Source organism: Macadamia integrifolia, chromosome 7 (genome assembly GCF_013358625.1).
Source record: "Macadamia integrifolia cultivar HAES 741 chromosome 7, SCU_Mint_v3, whole genome shotgun sequence".
Classification (NCBI taxonomy): Eukaryota; Viridiplantae; Streptophyta; class Magnoliopsida; order Proteales; family Proteaceae; genus Macadamia; species Macadamia integrifolia.
Window position 1 is genome coordinate 8,625,663 of NC_056563.1, and position 14,358 is coordinate 8,640,020.

General features: G+C 33.5%; 1 long non-coding RNA gene across 1 annotated transcript; it reads left to right on the top strand.

Annotated features, from left to right (window-relative positions):
* Window positions 1-6,458: 6,458 nt before the first annotated feature.
* LOC122083817 lies at window positions 6,459-7,351 on the top strand. Its single transcript, XR_006141730.1, has 3 exons — window positions 6,459-6,732; window positions 6,918-7,018; window positions 7,112-7,351. It is a non-coding gene; the product is annotated as an uncharacterized LOC122083817 (long non-coding RNA).
* Window positions 7,352-14,358: the final 7,007 nt, after the last annotated feature.

The following is a 14,358-nucleotide window of genomic DNA, read 5'->3' on the forward strand; positions in this document are numbered from 1 at the left end:
TAAATTCAACAAAACCATAAGATTATAAATTAGCTACAAAATGTATATGACAAGAACAAACAAATAAACTCTGAACAAAAGCAAGCCCTCCACAATTTCCCAATAGATGTGAAGATGGCAAATGTACAATCATTAGAAAAAAATAGAATCCATGTAGGTATAGCTCAACTATTCAAGGAATAGCCATCACTTGAATTAGACAGGATCAAAGTATCACATTAATCTGATAATGAACTTTCATCAAAGGTTTAGGAATTTATCTAAACTACTGTTTTAGAGTTCTAAATTGAGTAGACATGAACAACAGCTTCCTCTTCTCAGGAAACCCATCTATCTTTGTCATAGCTAAATATCTTAAACTGAGCTGCAAGAACAGGGATATTTGGAGGATCTACTATGTCTAGTCTATTCCACATGCAAGAAGCCCAAAAGTTCATTCAAACTCTAAATCAATTTAGGAACTATTACATTTATTCAAGGATTCGATGTAGTTAAATAAACCCAAAAACCAGAAAACAACTCCTAATTTAACTCTGGTAATCTCCAACAAGAAATAAACTACTACCAAAAAAAAAAAAATTAATGACAGACCAAGACAACCATTCCCCATAGACAAAATAGCATTTCATTATTGTCATAGACGGTCTTTAGCAAACTTTTCTAATGTCATTTAATAATATCTGATTTTTTTGCTACAACCATGCAAGCTGACTTTGAGATTCATGACTTCTACTTACACACACACTTCAGCTTTGCTTATAAGCAAGCTATGGCTGAAGCAATTCAATTCATTTTAGCCTTGCTTATAAGCACAACCAATTTGGCTGGCTTTCTAATTCACATACCTGAGAATTAGTTCCAAAATGTGATTCACTGAATTTCTGAAATATGACTAGCCTGGATTCTCTCTTTATTTAGATCCAGGATAGACTTCCACAAGATTCTGCACTATTTATATCCACAATATTCATGACATGGGATTAGCAAATTTGTAACAGATTTTCCTTGTTTAATGTGCAGGAAATGATCACAGAATATGTGCTACAGGAAGTATTCCCAATTAGAGACAAGGATAGGATTGTAGCTTCCATTATTAAATAATCATCTCTTAGTCCTCAAGACAACCAGACCAATCAATATTCATTACTATTCTTTGTATACTATGCGAACCTGTTACGGATCTGAAGTGTAGGCTAGCATTGATTTTTTGTGTTTGGTTTTGTTGGACTCAAATACAACTTTGAGGTAGTAGTATCATGTTTAAAAAATTGCTTGTACTCTTCATTTTATGACTATTGTTCAATATATGTCAAGAAACACTACAATTTCTATTTCATTTGTGGGTTCTTGTTGAATAGTTGCAATAGGGAGGTAGTGTATGATAGACCTGAACCAAGGGTTTTACTGTTTTAACTGGTTGGAGAGTTGGTCTGTTGAAAATGATACCCTGAAGCTCTTAGTAGGATTGTCTATACAGAGCTCTAGGAACTTATGTATTTAATCTTATGGTGATTTGAAAATTAGTGGCCTTTTTTCTGTTCAGATCGGTACCCAAAAAAATTGGTGATTGCATCATGAAGATAGTTGAAGCCTTGTTTTAAGATTTTTTTTCAGGGATAAGCACTACTGGAACCTTTTCTAGTTACTAAAAATGAACTCTAGTGAAAGGAATGTGGGTGATTTAGCTGAGTAGCTATGTTGGAAGCTATTGGAGGTGTAGTTTTGAACCATTAATTCAGAGGTTATATGGATGAAGTGGACAAAGAAGTACTTCCCCATGTAATCGTTCTCAATTTTGGTGGATATTTCTATGGCAATCCTTTTGATTTTTTGGGGCATCAACATTGGACTTTCATTTTCAGTCCGGTATCCTTGTGGTAAGTTGTTGAACCTGTTAGGTAACGGTTAGGTTATCAACGGCTCAAAAATAACTGGAGACCTTGTTTGGGGAGGGTCATAATGTATACAGCCTTACCTCCGCTTTGTAAAGGTTATTTCCCAACTCAGACCTATGACCACTAGGTTGCCATTGATTGCTATAGACTGCTCTCTAATATTTGGACTCCAGGAATCTCCATTATTTGGTCAGCAACATAACTAAAGCAGTTTCGTTTCACACTTTGTAGATTTATTTATTTAATAATTTTAAAATAAATTATTAAGAAAAAAAAAACATTAATAAGTGGGTTAGAGCAATGGGGATGTGTATTTGGTTACAAATTAGCAAAGTGTGTTGGATTACAAGATTTTAATATTTTACATCAATTTTACATCCAATCAAACAACTATGATAAATTAATTTCACTTGACTTCTGTTGCAACCAAACGACTCAAAAGGGAAACAATTGATCTAATTATTAAAAATATTAATATTCAACTCACAAAATATTATTAAAAATATTATTAAATTGATATTTATGGTGAACAACATATTATTAAAAATAATAATATTCAACTCACAAAATATTATTAAAAATAATTTAACTTCCCTTCCCTTCCCTTCCCATTTCCCATTTCCCTTGCAACCAAATGTAGCCTTAACTTAAAGTTTTCAAAATTTCACATGGGGTAATAATGGTTACAAACATTTCTTTTTTTACATATGAAAATTTAACTTTCTTTTCTTTTAATCTCCCTTGAACCAAACAGAACCTTAGGGAAGTTTGGTTTCTTTGTCCGAATCATTTCGTTGCTCCTAATTTGAAAATTTTGTTATCGATGGACAAAAAGAGGAATTAAGAGACAGCCCGAATAATCTTGGGCCGGGCCCATAACTAACTAACAGGACTGAACCTGGACGAAGCCCCCACAAAAATGTGATGGGTTATATAGGCTTATAGCCGACTGGACATCACCCCCATCTGGGCTGACCTGCGTTCATCTTCAGCATTATAGAAAGGAATGCGATAAGGGCCCATGACAACTAAAATGGAAAGACAGTGAAGAAGTTCGATTTGGTTTCCATATCCATGTTGTACAAATTAAGTGGTCCACTTTGTGGTCCAAAAGTGTTATTATTATCAGACACTGACACTGACCCTGAATTGTCCATGAAGCTTGAATTTGAAAGCTATGCTCTTAAATGACACTTTAAACCACTAATTTGTATGAGATAATGGCATAGGGAATCACATCAATGAGGAGCGATGAAACCGTTTAGCACATCGAAAGTAAAGAAGTCATTTCATGTTAGAAGGAGATAGTACGGTGTTGATGTACCTTCTGTGGTCAACTTAGAGACCCAGAGTGCACCAATGAGGAGTGATGAAACGGTTTCGCATATAGAAGGAAGAAAAGTCATTACATGAGAGAAAAATGGGGAGAGAGAGTGTGTTAATGTACCCTACATGGTTGGCTCAGAACACACCATTAAATAACAAAGAAATGGTTTCTCACATAGAGAGAGAGAGAGAGAGAGAGAGAGAGAGAGAAAGAGAGAGAGAGAGGGTGCTAAATTGCTAATGTACCCTCCGCAATTGCATACAATTGAGAGCGACGAAATGGATTTTCACATGGAGGGTAGAGAAGTCATTTTATGTGAGGATGAGATAAAGAGAGGGGGTGTTAATGTACCCTCCATGGTCAGCTCATAACACACCAATGAGGAGCGGCGAATGGCTTTGCACATAGAGGGTAGAGAAGTGATTTCATTTGAGGAGGAGGAGAGAGATGGGGCTAATGTACCCTTTGTGGTCAGCTCATAGCACAACAATGAGGAGCTACGAAACGGTTTTGCACATAAAGAGTAGAGAAGTAATTTCATTTGAGAAGAGAGATGGCGCTAATGTACCCTTTGCGTTCAACTCATAGCACACCAATGAGAAGCGACAAAACGATTTTGCACATAGAGGGTAATTTCATTTGAGGAGGACAGAGATGGTGCTAATGTCCCCTTTGTGGTCAGCTCATACCACACCAATGAGGAGGGACGAAACGGTTTTGCACATAGAGGGTAGAGAAGTAATTTCATTTGAGAAGAAAGAGATAGAGAGAGGTGGTATTAATGTACCCTTTGTGGTCAGCTCATAGCACACCAATGAAGAGCTATGAAACAATTTTGCACATAGAGGGCAGAGAAGACATTTCATGTGAAAAGGAGACAAATGGAGAGATAGTGCTAATCAACCCTCCATGGTCGGCTCAAAGCACACCAATGAGGAGCGAGGAAACATTTTCATACATAGAGCGCAAAGAAATCATTTCATGTGAAGAGGATATAGAGATAGAGAGAGGGTGCTAATGAGGAGCAACAAAATGGTTTGGCATATAGAGGATAGAGTAATCTTTTCATATGAGAGAGAGATAGAGAGAGTTCTCAATAAAAAATTGAAGAAACAATTTTGTGCATAGAAGATAGAGAAGTCATTTAATATGAGAAGGGAGATACAGAGTAGGATTGGGATTCTCACAAACACCAACGACCCTCTAACGATTCATCCAAAAGTTGGAAAGGCTTGGACACACATCCCCAGGTGTTCGCAGGTGTTGGGATGTGTGACCAAACCCCTGCAACCTTTAGATGATCATTGGAGAGTCATTGGAGGGTGCAATCATTGGAGAGTAGCTTGATCCTACAGAGTAAGGGTGCTAATGTACTCTTTGCGGTTCGAGTAAGAAAAAATTTTCACCATGCATTAATGTTGTTAAGGTGATAAAACTAAACTCTTAGATCACTATATATATATATATATATATATATAGATAAAAGTTCGTACTCCCTGTCTTTGGTATACTTTTTCAAAATAACAAAAAAACCATTTACATCTACCAAAAAAAATTCCCAAATGACCAAAAAACACCAGAAAAAATCCCCAAATGATCAAAAACCCCTCAAAATGAAATATGAAACAAATATCATAATAAACTCTCTATACTTCTCTTTCTCTCTCTCTCTCTCTCTCTCTCTCTCTCTCTCTAAACTTGGAGGAGAAAGGGGGAGAGTCGAGTATTAAAAAGGCATATAATTATAATGATTAAGTATTATAAAGGCATATAATTATGAACTCTAAACCCACTCATCCTCTCACCCCTAAAAATAGAAGATAAATCAAATAATAATAATAATAATAAACTCTATAATTCTCACTCTCTCCCTCTCTAAATGTGGAGGAGAAAGAGGGAGAGTGGAGTATTAAAAAGGTATTTAATTATAATTATTATTAAGTATTAAAAAGGCATATAATTATAAACCCTAAACCCACTCATCCTCTCACCCCTCAAAATGGAAGATGAAACAAATAATAATAATAAACTATATAATTCTTACTCTCTCTCTAAATGTGGAGGAGAAAGGGGGAGAGTGGAGAGAGAAATAGAGAGAATTATGGAGAATGGGGGTGGAATGAACAATTATGGAGAGAGATATACAAAAAAAAATAACAATAATAATAATAATAAACTCTCCATAATTCTCTATTTCTCTCTCTCTCTCTCTCTCTCTAATGTGTAGGAGAAAGGAGAGAGTAATAATTAATTATAATTATTAATTAATTAAATATTAAAAAGGACTAAAAAAATGCATATGATATTCCTCCTTAAATCTCTCTCTCTCTCTCTCTCTCTCTCTCTCTCTCTCTTTGAAAAAAAAAGGTGGAGCACAATGGAGGAAAGTAGTTCTCCATAGAGAGAATTATAAATAATTATAGAAATATTAAAAAAGTAAATATAGAGAGAGATATACAAAAAAAAAAAAAAAAACCCTCGTAAAATCTCTCATTCCTTCCCTTACAAAATCTAAACGTGGAGGAAAGGGGTATTTGCTCTCTATAATTTTCTTTCTCTCACTTACTCTCTCTAAACATGGAGGAGAAATGGATGTCATTAATTATAATTATTACATATTGAAGGGATAAAAAAAATAGGCACAAAATTATGGAGAGATTTATTGCATAAAAACGATATCTTTCAATGATCTTTTATCTACTTTAAAGGTTTTTACTGCATGGAATCCTTCCTTATATATACCACAAAGAAGACAAAAAAAAAAAAATCAACTACAATATCTCAGGATTTCTCAATTTTTTGTCTCTTACAACAATAGCTCAGAATATTTGCACTCAATCTTTCTCTTATTCTATTTATTAGTAAAAAAACGCTTCCCTCTCCTTCATTAGGAAATAGAATCTCTCTCCCCCTATATATTTATTAATTTTTTGATACGTTTCTTATTTTATTTATTAGTAAATAAAATCTTCCCTCTTCTCTCCCCTTTATTAGAAAGCAAAATCAGAAATCTTTTTTTCTCTCTCTCACATACGTTCCTATCTCTACCCATCAAAAAGCAAAATCAGAAATCTCTTTTTTTCTCTGTCACGCACATTCCTATCTCTACCCAACGTCCATTATTTCTCTCTCTCTCTCTCTCTCTCTCTCTCTCTCTCATACACGTTCCCAATCTTTCTCTTAACCTATTTATTAGTAAAGAAACTCTTCCCTCTTCCCTCTTCCCTCTCCTTCATTAGGAAATAGAATCTCTCTCCCCATGTATTTATTACGGCTCTTATCTTATTTATTAGTAAATAAAATATTCCCTCTTCTCTCCCCTTTATTAGGTAACAAAATCAGAGAGTTGTGTCTCCTCTTTGGTCTTCTCTCCCAAAGTCCACAATTTGCTCTAAGAGAGCTCTAAGAGCTCCCTTTCTCTGTTATTTCTTTGGCTCCAAGTTAGCTAGTGTAAGGTTTCTTATACAGTTCTTTAGTTTTTTCTTTTCCTATCCAATGATTTAATTTAAGGTATTCATCTTCGCTCCTTGATCCTATAATGCACTTCTTATCTTTTAAAATTTGTTTGTTTGTTTGTTTGTTTTTTTCTAATCTCAAATTTTTTTTTAATCCATACTTTTTAAATGTTCGATTTTCTTCGTTCATTTATGGGTTTATCGTATCTAATGTTGAGTTAACCCTCTAACTTGTCTCAGGTATGAAAGGACCTCATGGCTTCATAATCCTCAATCGGTTGAAGAAGTCTTTAAGGATTTCAGATGAAGGCACGTTGGGACAATCAAGGCTCTCACCACTGGTTAGATTTTGCTTCATTGCTTCTCTCATTCTTATTTTGAGAATTTTTTGCTTCATAGGTTTTGATGTTTATGTTGTTGTTTTTCTTTTGCAGATGTTGAGAAATTCTTTCAATAATGTGATCCTCGTGAGTTCTATTTCTTATATGGGATTAGCAGGATTTTGGTTTTAAAAAAATAATAGTGACTACAGTATCAATTTGGTTTATGGATGTTGTTAAATTATATATTTTGAGTATTTGAGGGTTGCAATTACTCAGGTTTCACTTTAGAATTTGCTGGATCTCAGATTCAAAAATATCTCCAATTCTATCCCTTATTTTATTTTCATGCAATCCGACCAATTCTTACTTCTCTTTGAGTCCTAAGTTCCCAATAGCCACCACTTAATTGGAGATTCAATTGAACACGTAAGACTTACATTAGATACTCTAGTAATTTCTAATGGACAAACTTTTGTGATTGCCTCTAGATCTGTCTGAAAAAAGAAATGATTAAAAAGGGATCGCTTCAGTATTAGATATCTGTAACAAAGTGACCTCAAATTGCCAAGTAAAAGAATCTATGAAAGAAAGAGTTGAGACTATTAAACAAACCATTAATACCAAGAATTAATATGTTCTACAGGTCTTTCAATCATGTTCAATTGATTTTCTATTTTTGTGATATGCTCTCTTACATGAAAGCATTACATTGTTGTTTTTATGAACCTTATAAGAAAATCATTTTTGATTACATAATGATGAAATTGGTGATTGTGATTGCATTATCGTTAACAAGCTTCTGAACTCCCGATTTCTCTGGTTGTAACCAAGGCTATAGAAAGAGCTTTAAAAGAAAATGCGTCAATGTCGTTCCCTCTTCAGAGACTCCAAGATTGTTCTCATCCACATTCAAGGTTCTTATACTAAAGAACCCATCCTCGATAGCTTGTAACTAAATCTTTTAGAGAGAGATAAAGAGACATTTTACTAAAGAGAGGCCTCTCTCTTACCATTGATTGTCTAAAAATGTGTTGTAATTGTCTATCATTATTTGCAATTTAATAGTCATTTTAAATTACTAATTGCTTCAATGGATATCATATATGATTAAAATACATATTTCTCTCTCTCAGCCACGTGCATTCGCACGTATCCTTTTACTAGTATATATATATATACACACATGGTACTCACAATGGTTTGAGACTAAGGAAATCCAAACTCCATCGTGAATGCATGAGCAGATTAATGACTTCAGCAATGAAGCATGGATTCAACCATTGCTTTATAAACCTTCCACCCACCCCCCTCATGAGAAATCTATAGCATCAACAAATCTAACAATTCATCCAAAACAATAAAATAAAATTAGATAATTGTGTGGATTTGTTTCTTTGGTTTTTTGCACATAAGGAAGACTTGATTTGGTTTTTTTTTTTTTTTTTTTTTTTTTTCTTTTTAAATATTTCTATCATTTATTCTTTTAAAAAAATGACACATATGCAGTTTTCTTGGTATTTTGAGCATCCAAATATGGGATAACTATAAAATAAAAATGGCACCTATATATATATACTAATCGGTTGAAGGATTTTTTTTTTTTTTTTTGATGATGCATAAATGGCAACTGCATATTGTGATATTGATAGGCTAATTGCATCTCGGGGATGGACAGATATATAAATGCACTCTAATAATCAGTGAAGTTTAGATATTCCCAACAATTATATTTCTTAGTGAATATGATATAAGAGGTTATTTATAAAATATTTATTAAAAACCTCTTCATGTTTCATGTTTCATATTTAATATTTAGTTGACTTATTTTTTTGTTTCTCTTGAAAATAAAGTTAAAATGTATTATATTTATTATTTTATAACTTTAAATTCATTTGTTTCCTTGTTTTGATGATAAATCGCTCTCTTTCTGTCTTTTTTTTGTTTTTGTTTTTTTCCTCTTTTATTCCTTGATATCAATTTTTTTTTTAATTATTGTAATTATAGATTTTTTATATTTTATTTATGAAGAACATACTTTTTATTTTGAGGGGGAAAGGGGATGAAGAGGATGACTTTGGAGATATTATGTAATTAAAAGAATGTATCCAAAGTTATAATGAACCATACACAAAAGTTTTTACTGATATAATCCCTTTCTTTTATGCCAGATTGTTGTTGTTATTTTTATTGTCATTATCATTATCATCAGGATGAATGGATGATTAGTCAAATTGATCATACAAAAGTGACTACTTATATTTAACTATGCATATTGATTTGTTAAATGCATGTTTGGATGGATAGATATATAAATGCACTCATCTAATTAATGATGTTTATAAATTCAAAACAATTATATTTCTCCATGGATATGATATGAGTGGTTATTTATAGTTTTTTGTACTTAATAGTTTTTTTTTTGTGTGTGTGTGTGTGTGTGAAAGAAAGTTAAAAATGTAGTATATTTATCCGTTTATAACTTTCAGTCCTTTTTTCGTTGTTTTGATGAGAAATCACACACTCTCTCATTTTGTTTTCATTTTATTTATGAAAAATAGACCTTTGTTTAGGGGGTGAAAGGGGATAAGAAGGAAGATTTTCGGAGCATATTATATAATTAAAAGAATTTGTGTCCAAGGCTATAATAAACCATATACGAAAGTTCTTTTTTTTTTTTCATTGAAGAGATTTATTAAACTAGGATATGCTTATGATTTTCTTTAATTGGGTTTCTGTCCAAGAGTGACCCCCTGCGTCAGGGGCCTTGCAATGACCATCGTGGCCCTCCTTGGATTTGCTCACCTTTTTTTCTAGGTGTAAGGGCCACTCCCGATAGAAAATACATACCCTTATTCTTATTTATATAATATTTATTTTATACCAGATTTTATTATTATATTTTATAATGATTTCAATTTAGGAAGAAAAAAGAAAAAAATATTAGAATAACAACTTAAAAGAATTATCAAACATACCATTTTACTTTTCTTTCTGATAGTGCTGAAAAGTGCATAGTCTCCAAGGCTGTAATGATCATACATGGATTTTTTTTTTGATGATGTTAAAAGTTTTATGAAAGAAGGAAACAACATAAAGAAATACACCAATGAAATGGATCAAAATGTTATCATACATAGAAGGGCAATAATGTTATTTTATATAATGAGGAGAGAGATACACATAGAGGTGCCCACAAATCAGAGAAAATTTTCTTATATAAAATATACATTTAAAAAAAAATTCAAATCTTCCACCCCTGCCTCCCTTCTCACATAAATAAATACAGTTGTGTTCACTTGTTTTTTTGATTTTCCAAGCCAATTGTTTTACCAATGTGGGGAAGCAAAAGGACAAGAAGACAATTGTCTCAAATTCAATGATTGTGTATTTTTCCTCCATTGAGTAAATAATAAAGATACTTATTAATTAAAAAAAAAAAAATTATCTTGTGCTCTTTAAAAAAAAAAAAAGGTTGAAAAACACTTCAGCTCCATATCATCTATTACATTAGGATCCATGATTTTGAACTTACTCATCCTAACCCAAGGGGGTAGCGCAGTTGGTGAGCAATGAACTTGGTACGAGCCATAAACTTGGACGTCTTAAGTTCGACTCCCACTGGGCACATCTTGAGCCAATCACACGGGAGTGTTTAATGCTCTTCATTGCTTTCAGTGAAAGTTGAATAGTTCTTATTTAACCTCGGTATAACCTGATCCATGCAGTTGTGGGCTCAGTTTGGATCCGCGGGACTAGTTAGGCCAAAGACTTGGATACTCATTAGAAAAAAAAAAAAAAAAAAAAACTTACTCATCCTCAACATTATATGTCAACCTGTACAATTTGGAATCAGTACTTTTTTTTTTTTGAAAAGCTGGAATTAAGTACTAGATTGATCATATTCGTTTAGAATTATCCAGACTCATTCGGAATTCAGTTTAACTTGGTTGGGATGGAATCGATCAAACTCGCCCGAATTTGATCTAACTCAATTGAATGTTACAAACGTAGAATTGGGTGGACTATATTCCACTAGTTTATGATGGAACAATCACACTTTAATTTTCAAGATATCTGTTAAAGGTATGAGATCAAATGATTATAATTTTTTTTTCTTCTACTGTTAATGAAATGGTTCTCATCTCACTATGAATATAAACAGTCTTATCGAATCATATAAATCTTTATTTACGTTTATGTGATTCTTTTCCTCTCTTTAGTATTTGTTTTGTTACATCATAATCATCATAAGCCACTTTATAGACCTAGGTACAAATAACCCATCCCTTGATGGGCCAATGTAGCTTTAGTGGACGGCTGGCCATGGGCTCCATTACTTGTCCCTAGCAACAGAACAACATTGCCTTTAAGTCAATGGACCGGCAGAACATCAAACACTTGTTAGTCAAAAAGTTAAAAAAGAAGATAGGCAAGAAGAAGACTGCTCATGCATGCCACACCAAAGTGGAGCTCACACCCTGTGGGAAGTGGGAACCCATTCGTGTAAGGACTTATAAGGAGTAGACTCTAAAGCCTCCATATGTCCTTTATTTAACAAATAAATGTAATCGTAAAAACCTTGCCTGCAAAGCAATGGAGGGAGCAGAGGTGGTAACCCACCCACCCAGCTCCCTCCTCCCCACTTCACATGAAAATGATGGTGCCCCTGCCAGTGGCATCCATAATAGGCTCAACCATGAAGAGAGGTTTATTAATCAAATTACAAACTTTAAGCAAAGTATAGGTACTTTAATTACAATTTCACTATGATTATATTTATCATGTGTAAGTGAAGCACAGGGAAAAACAAGAGGATTCATAGCTTTGAACTGAATTGTAACAGATCTGCCACAGAATCAGACTCACACACACGGCCACACGCCAACAAGAGCCAAACAAGTAGATTTGATAGAGATATATGGATTTTGAGTCACAAAGAATTCTTCAAGTCTATCCTAAGGCTTTTGTTAGTTAGGAGTAATGTATTTTTCATTTTGTCAAGAAAACAAAATGAAGTGTGAACGTCAAGAATTCATGTCTAGTGTGACTGTCATGTAGCCAATTTCATTACGTTGGAATAAGATTTTGAATAATGTTGTTATTGTTATTGTTATTATTGTTAAGGGAGAGTGGAGAGTGAAGGGAATCTAAATTATGTTGCCTCTAAACACTCATATATAAAATTTATATAAGTCTCCCTCAAAATATTTTTCTAAGAAAAAAAAAATGGATTGAAATTTTTTTCTTTTTTTGCTAAAAAATAAAATACTCAAAATATTTTGTTGCGGGGTATCAAAATTTAATATTTATTAGTCAAGCATCATACGCAACATCACAATATACAAACAAAGCTATCGATGGTCGGCCCCTTGCTTAAGTGGCTTGTGGCGCCAAGATGTATGGCATAGTCTACAAAAAAAAAAAAAGGTGTATAGCATAGGTCTCGGGTTCATGCTTGTTAGCAGCTAAGTGGATTAAAAAGCATGGAATGGATTTGGGAGCCTGTTCAGTGTATATCGGATGCATGGCTATGCATCCTAAGTGCTTCCTAGCCATTTAGTGTAGCTCTACAAAAAAAGAAAAAATAGAAAGATCCAATATAACTACGATGTGGTCTTACTCCTTACTCTTGCAGAGCGATGAAAGTTGTTCCCTATTTAGCTTTATAGTAACGTAGTAATCTTCTATGCAGCTCTGTATTATGTTCTTTCATATCTTATGTTAAAAAGGGACCCGGGGGAGGGGGAGGGAGGTGTTCTCAGTTCAGGAGTGCAGCTCCTGCACTTGCACAAGAACAATGAACTTTCTTGTTTCAATTCAATCTAAAGGGGATGTGTAGATAGATCATTTTGCAGGGGAGTGGAGAGAGACAAACATTGGTGTGGGAGATTTAAACCCCCCAAAAAAATATATTCTTCTAAAAAAATAAAATAAGCCTATGACATAACCAAGTACAAATCAAAACTGGATCAGGTTCACGTACAAGAATAATCTCGTATGTACTTGATCTATGAATTTGAAATCTATTAAATAAAGAGAGAAAAAATAAATTCTAAATCCATGGAACAAGGACATACGAGATTATTCTCGTACATGAATCTGATCCGGAATAGTACAAACCACCCTTTCTTTGCCCCTTCCACGATTTGTATATAATCTTCTAAAGCTTTTCACTTTCTATGATTAAAATTTTGATCTAGTTTTAAATTTTATAAGTTTAGAAGTAGATTAGCAGTTGTGAGACCCGCATGTACGTGCCACACATTCAGATTTGGGAAGGCTACCTTAGGAGAATTATATATAACGTATTACGTTGTTACACTAGCACTAGCACTATTCACCTTCCCTTTATCTCTGTCCCACCCGCCCTTTATCTCTGTCCCTTCTGTTCTTTCCTTTTTTTCCTCTTGTTCTATCTTTGATTCCCCACGATTTGGTATACACACTCATGCTCATAAGATTCAGATTGTATAACAAAAGATCCTCTTCAAAGATATCAAGTAGGCCATGGCAGTTTTACTTTTTAGGGGGAGGAGGAGTTATTCCTAAGGAAACATTAGAAAAAATATAAGAGGCCATACATTATAAAACAATATATTAGTTTTCAACTTTGGCAATTAAAAACAAAAAAAAATTGGTAATCTTCAGAAGATGAAACATTTGGTGAGACCCTTGAATAGAACCAAATTCTTTCTAGTCGTTGAGACGTCTAATGTACATTTAATGGCTAGGAGGACCTATGCCGGGGTGCGTGTTCAGGTCTTCTAGCTATCAGATGTAGCGATGGGTGTCTCAACGGCTATACCCCAAATTGGAGATGCAAACAATGATTTGTTATGAATTGAAAAATCAATTTTATGCTATAATGCTGAACTAGGGTGCTCTTGGAGGACTTGAACCAATGATCAAACCTTTGACATGCTCTTAAGAGAGCAATACCAAATCGTGAAAACAAACCCAGATTGCATAAATAATAAATTTTTTTTTTTAATAAGAGTAAATAATAACTATTTACTTTTAGATGGGTATAGTATAGAAGGGGGGCTAACAGCCTCAAAACCTCCTTCGGACATAGTGCTACAACCTCACCCCAACTAAGCTAAGAAATTATTAAATAATAACTATTAACTACTAAGCAAGAGAGAATAGTGAATTAGTGATATAATATCAGTTTTTTTTTTAATTCCTAATTTTTTTTAATTGAAAGTAAAAGGGAAAAAAAGAAAGAATAAAATTGATATTGAAAAGGAAAAAGACATAACATGAACTGAACATGATGGATGCCATGAGTTTATCATGTATGTATATATATATATATATATATATATATTGGTGGTGGTGGATTGGATTAATTCATA